The sequence below is a fragment of the Homalodisca vitripennis genome, chromosome 6 (assembly GCF_021130785.1).
Source record: "Homalodisca vitripennis isolate AUS2020 chromosome 6, UT_GWSS_2.1, whole genome shotgun sequence".
NCBI classification, from domain to species: Eukaryota; Metazoa; Arthropoda; class Insecta; order Hemiptera; family Cicadellidae; genus Homalodisca; species Homalodisca vitripennis.
Window position 1 is genome coordinate 66364489 of NC_060212.1, and position 7273 is coordinate 66371761.

The window sequence follows — 7273 nt, forward strand, 5'->3', positions numbered from 1 at the left end:
TAGACTATCTACCCAGTCATCTTGAAGACAGACTTCTGCTAGGTTTCAGAACTATACTCTAGCTTGTATTTATATTTTTCCAAATTCAGTCTTCATCTACTAAGCTTTTTCTTTAATTGGAATGCTGAAATCAAACATTTTATAGTACATTATGTTGGTTGGGGACAGTTTATACATTTATGATAACCTCAACCCAGACGCGTAATTGTTTTCAAAACACGTTACATATGCAATGTAAAAATTACTATTACTTTGGAATCTTTCAAACCTTACCCATTAGACCAGTGTAAAAACAGTCATTAACGCCCAGCCAAATTATATTGAATAACATGCCACCATCGTTGAACTTATGCTGCTTATATGTAAATCATGCAACAATTCAAGCCATGAAGCCTGGGTTAGTTCATTCTCAGGATATCGTCTGGACATACAGAGAAAACTTAGCTGACGCTCAGCCTATAGGTATTTTAATTTTATGTTAATGAATGCGTATTTCACGAGAAGGATTTTATCCAGGAACGATGATTCTTTATTACTAAATCGCTAGATTCACGACTCAGCAATACTCATAGATAAAGTCCTACAACTCAAGGCAGTTATGAGAAAAAAATATTGATTTAAATACAAACAACTTTGATGATGAATAATCTTATGAGTAAAAAGTTTAAATTCGTCGCTTTACGACTTTGCCTAAAGTCTCTAGTTACTCATTAATAACACAGAAAAATATAAATGTGTTAAAATACAGGCAAAGACTAAACGACAGTACATAAAACTAGTTCCAGATTTATGCCATTTTGAATTCTCATACTACCTATTCATAATATTAAGGAACGTTAAATGCAACAATACAATGTGAGTGGGGTTTAAACAGTCCATTTACGCACTATCGCCGTAGCTGAAATCGAAAGTTGCGCAGGTCAAGTGCAATGCAATCCCCGGTAGTAAAAGGTTGGTCTCCAGTAAGATTGCGTTTTACTGCCGCCATCAAACTCTCACTGAGCTTCCTGTACATTTACATGATGTCTCCCATTACCGGATGTAATGGTATGTCACTTTCTTCAGACTAGTCACTAATGTGGTAAGGATAGTTCATACTTGTTAGTGTAAGAGTCTTCAATTACGGAAAGGAGAAAAGGAACATGCTATAAATAGCGTTTGATAATACAAAAGTAAATAAGTGTTGAACCACTTTAGAATGGTCAAAAGTGGTTTTTCTTGTTGAGGGTACTGCTCGTGCAAGAAAACCCACCCGTTGGGGAGTATAACAGCCCATTACGTTGCAAATTACAGGAAATCCGCTTTAACCGGCCTCTCCCTCGTCCAAGGGTCTAAGAAAAGTTTTTAAAATCTACTCTTGCACACAACAAATCATATGTCCGGATAGACTTACCATCCACACCCGCTGTAACTCATCTTCTCCATTGCCAACTCGTCACGCCTATGTGTCATTCATGCCTAGTCCTCTAACATGCACTCGAAGATATATCTGACATGGAAACATTACTATTAGTAGACTAGATTTTCTTTTAGTATAATCAAAGGCAATGCAAAGTTTTTCATGAAGGCATACATACAACTTTGATTGTCTGTAAGTATAAAAAAAACTACAGAACAACGTGATCATTTTCGTCACGTCACAGTAAGTCTGTGTCCACAGTGCTACTTATCAATACGGAATCTACTTTATTTGTACTTAACCATTTTAATAAGGTATCTATTTCAATAACGTGCCGTTCATGAAATAGCACTGAAGCTAACCCTTTCCTGCCAAACTTCCTCAACGAAAGACGTTAGTGTCAGAAATGTATTTTCGGGACAGATCCGTTCTTATTAACCACCAGTTATACGAACCTTTAGGCATTTTCAGAGCGTGCCTGCAACTCTCAAGAACATAACTGAATCCGACCAACACAGATGAATAGGCATTTATAGGTAATTTTGTGTACATATTCTCAGTTTCAAACATATATTACAGTGCCACACTAGTTTCCTGCCTAATTTAAATGTGTGTCGCGTGAGAAGTGTTTAACACTGGTAATAAGTCTTCAGGTAATGGTCACTCAGGCAAATAAAGATGTTTCCAAACTTAAAGTAAATAAATTAATTAAAAGAATTATCACTAAATAATTGTTTATAAATGGTCTAATATTGTATAAAGCTGTATATAAATAGAGCTATATGGAAACTTTGTTTAGTCTCTCTCTATTTTTAATGTAGAGGGATTTCAGTTTTTGCTGTAAGTTTACAAGTAAAATAAACTGTTACTAATTATAAAAAAAAATGCGTGAATGCAATTTAAATTTATAGCCAATAACTACACTCATTACCCTAAAACCAAGCATTAAACAAAATACGAGATAAAATCCACTAAGAAAACTGTCGCCTTCTCTCTTGTGTATGTGATTTCAGAGCAGTACGACGATGTGATGGTATTTTTAACTTGCAGGCACCGTCTTGTAACACGTGAAACAATTCGGTAACACAATTCTACAATAGCTATCAAAGAATGTGAAGTAGAACAAGGATGTACGATAACATTGTAGTTATTCCAGTTAACACTCAACTAAATTATTAAGTAAATATATTTATTTCGCTACTTCTTTGAATTGTTTAATATAGTAATTTACGAGGGTAAATTAAACACTTATAAAACTATACCTCGTATATATAGACAGAGCGTTCGGACTTACGGTGTAAAGAAATATAAATTACAATAATTAGTATTATAAATTAATTTACTAATTGTTTTCAATACTGCCGGGATATTTAATATAATCTTATTCAAAAAATAAATCTGCCAGCCCGCTGAGGGATAAGTTTCCATAACACGAGGTCAAATCCTATAAATAACAATCCTTCTAAAGCATCTATTGATATAACTTTTCTCATGATTTCCTTCAGATTCTTACGCTAAGTAAAGGCTCACTTAAATTCCATACAGGAACATTCCCAGAATCAAACATGGAGTTTTCTATGTAGAAATGAAATCCAAAATGTCAATAGCATACAGCTCTATTCAACTCTGAGGTAGTTAGGCAGACATAATAGAAACTTTACTAGAACCCCCAGTGATCAGTAAGTAAAATGTAAAAATTGTATAGTTAATGGAAAGAAAGTACATTACTCTGAGTGTATCTGCGTCGTTTCTTACGATCTGCAATATCCCGTAAAAGGGACATACATCATCATTAAACTCGATGTTTCTTACTGAAAATGAGACTGCTTAAAAAGTGCAAGTACGAGTAATAGAATAGTTCGTCTTGAGAAATCATGCCTACACAAAGACAGTCAGAAATATAGACGGATTGACAGAAATTAATAGTTTTCGCAGCTACTCGAGTGGTAAGCTTCGCTTACGCTCAGCGAATAACATTTATTGAGATATTTATTTTTATGGTGTCTTTTACAGGCACACCTGTGACTGGAATACATTGAATGTTATTGTAAATGCTACTATTGTAACGTTGGATACTACTTTTCTATCAATGTGGATCAACAGCTCATTGGTTTTCAACAAGAAAATACTTGATAAATATTTTGTTTACACAAAGAAGATTAGACATTATTATAGCTGGTTCTACTTTACAGATAATTTGAGCATCAGAATAAACATAACATAGTCTTCTTCAGTTAATATAGTACTAAAATAGGACAATTCCTTGTTTATAAAATCCAATCTGGTTACCCTATGTTTTGAAGGTAAGTGTAGACTTTAATACTATTATGAAGCACAAAAGAACTGTTATAAATGGAAACTGACCCTTTGGCAAATAATGTAATTATAAAAAGGGTTCACTGGAGCTAAATTAATTACCTTATCCCCTTAGGCTCAGAATTTATATTTCATTGTTGGCTTTATTTCGTTGATCTCATTCCAAGTTATAATGTCAATAAATAATTTAATACAGGAAAACTTTTGAGCTTATCAAAATAGTACGTGCAACGCTTATTGATTGCTCAAAGAAGTACGAAAAATGTAACTGTATACTATACAAAACGTAATAAATATATGTATATTTTGATAGCAATTTAAATAACTTTCAATGGTATATCAGTGACGTGCCAATAACCAATAACTTGCTGAGTATATTTCCAAATCTTGCTTGTTCAGCAATAGATTATTTTCTCTCCCAGAGAAGGTCAGTCTGTGTACTTTGGGAGGGAAAAGAAAGCAATTGTTTGGAAGCACTTTGTCTTGGTGGGTTGTTTGTGTGGCTAAGGCGGGTTCCTTGTGTTCTATTTGTTTTCCTCTCCAATTCTGCCTTCAGGTAATATGTTCCCACCTTATAAAAAATGTTCGTAATGTGTTAATAAAGTCGCAATTTTACAAGCTTATACAATAACGTTAAGTTTAATTAATAAAATAGTTAGAAAGCAGTTAGGAAACATCGAAATTATTGAAGAATGAAACCCAAGTAAATAATGGCTATTTTTAGTGATATCAGAAAGCTTCTGTCTACTATTAGGGGCATTTACAGGCACGATATCATTGACAGATTATTGTTGCCAAATTAACAAGTCCATCCCGGCCTTATTTTGAATATATTAATTTATTTTATGATAAATTACGAAATATATTTATGTTTGGCTTACTAATTAGTTAGATTAGTCAAGAAACTGCTTAAATAGTTAGTTTAATGTTATGTGTGTTAAGGAAAAACACAAATTCTCTTTGGTTATTCCTTTGCAAATTCATAATGAGCATTTAAAACTGATCAGAAATCAAACGTTTTGAGAGAAAAACCTATTTAGTATCTATTAGATATAAAAAGTTTATTAGTTTTAAATAATTGAATTTAATTGAATAAATACATTTATAAATTTTTAAATAAGTTGTGTTAACTCAATAATTTAAAATAAATGTAATTCGTTTGTAAATTATCTGGACTCATATTTGTCTAATTATTTAAATGAAAATATGATTCTGACTTCTAAAAATGAATATAAATGTTAAATTAATCAAAATAGATTAGCATCAGTTTTGGATGGATTTAAAAATAAATGTATTTCTAGTGGGAGTTTAAATAATAATGAAACATTAACCACCTTTACTACATATTACGTTTTAAGGCAATAACGTTCTCTTTCAAACAAGCACACATATTTCGGGGTTTTTTCTGAATTGCTTCATATTTTTTAAACGTGTGTAGCAAGATTGACGGCATTTATTGCAAAAGGAAGTTAAAATAATTAATATTTTAAAAAGTAAAGATGTATTTAGTCTCACCATCTCAATTAATAGAGAAAGTCACATTATTAATTTTAAGTTAATTATAAAATACCCAAATAGAGCAAATATATTTTAAAATTTAAGATATTAAACATTTAAATACCACTGCAACGCTTTGGTGAACTACAGGAAAAGAGACAAATGCAATTGGGTAAGGTCCATTACTACTTTTCCTGGTTCCTGAAGGATTGTTGATACTTGTCACTACGTACATGCATGCATCACTGTAGCCACTATAAATCGGTTTAATTTCCTGCTGAGAGCCATATACAGGCACAATAGAATATACAATATTTTCTCTTTTTCATGTATTGAAATAATTTTGAAAAATATACTATTTTCACTAAATATAAATAAATGACTGCATAAACGGCTTAGATGTTGGTTTAAAGTAGTATTACGAAGGTTTTAATATTGCTGTATACGTTCAATAGTTAACTTCATAAAAACTATGTCATAAAAACACGTACATTGAGTAGGAATTTTATAATTTGCGTTGATGTAAATATGATATCTGTGATAAATCTGTTGACTAAATGAGCTATGCTATTTCAATAATATATTCATTTGGTCTCAGGCTCAATATACTTTAGGAACAAAAAGCAAATTTATACTCAAAAGAACAAAATCTAAAAAAGAACACAAACTCCGTATTTTTTAATCAATACAAACATTAAAAAAATGTTCGCGTTGGTGGAATTGAAAATACGGTGGGGGGGGGGCAGTGTAACAAGTTTAAAAGCATAACAAAATGTTTCTCAGATTATATTTTTCATAGCTTATTACACTTAAAACCAACAGTCAGTCAAAATATATTTGGTCTTTTCCATTTATAGTTAGATGACGCTGGTTTAACATTTATTTATGTGGTTGATGATAGACTTCATCGTGTCATTTACATAATGTAATCTGTGAATAAATATCAATTTATTATTTGTAACCTTTTAATAAATTATGCGGCCACTATCAATTGAAATGACTCGGCTTCTAGATAATTATTGTGGTGTAAAGATTAATTTTATAATAAAATTACGTAAATAAAATAGAAACTAAAACTAGCCAGAAGAAAGAAAGAAATACAGTTCAGACGCCGAGAATTAATTTATACTGTATAAACATAAAATCTAATTTTCCATGAAATCAGTAGAGTAATTTTTCTAAGAAATAAATAGAAAATTGCCACTAAAATTTTGGGAAGGTTAGAAATGGAATGATATTGAAAGAATTAAAATATGATATGTAACAAACAATAAGTCATCACATCTCACTGCTAAAAACCAACCATCAGTCACGTAAGCCAACCCTATAAGGGTTGCCATTACGTGGATGGTTGTGAGTTTTGGTCTCGTTATTTCGTAGTTTAACTACGAAACTATAAATATTATTTTCGTCCATAGGTTATCTGACTGAATTCAATTAAACTCAATTAGTATTTTGGTATACTTTCTTCCACTTGTGTTTAATATTCAACACGTACATTGAAATAATGAATCAACAAGATTCCATAACAGACGAAATTTCCTAGTACGTATTTACTTCTTTAGATTTTTTACCCTTCATAAATATCTGTCATAATAATCTTTTCATTGTAATTCAAAGATATAATGTTACATTAAATTAACCTTCAAAACCGGCCAAGCATGGAATTTTCATTATCAGTTAGCTATTCACAGTCGGTTAGTAACAGATTACGCAATCTGACTTCTTGGAAAAACTGAACAAACAGACGTAACCTCGGTAGTGGTATTTGTGTTGAAAGAGTTTTGTTTTACCCGGAACGTTTGCTTTCAGCATTTGATTCTTTCCGAGAATAAACAATTGTGTTTTCATTCAGTTGAGGAGATAAATTACCGTTTTTCCTAATGAAGTTTCCCATTTATGTGCATTACATATCTATCTTAACAAATATACTTCATTTCAAGGTGATTACGATTTAATTGCTTGCTGATTAGACCTCCTAAGAAACTCAAGGTTTTGGCATTTTGCATTACCAGCTGGTTTACGTAGGATGAGGAAGACAAACAGAATCTGGAGCGAGGC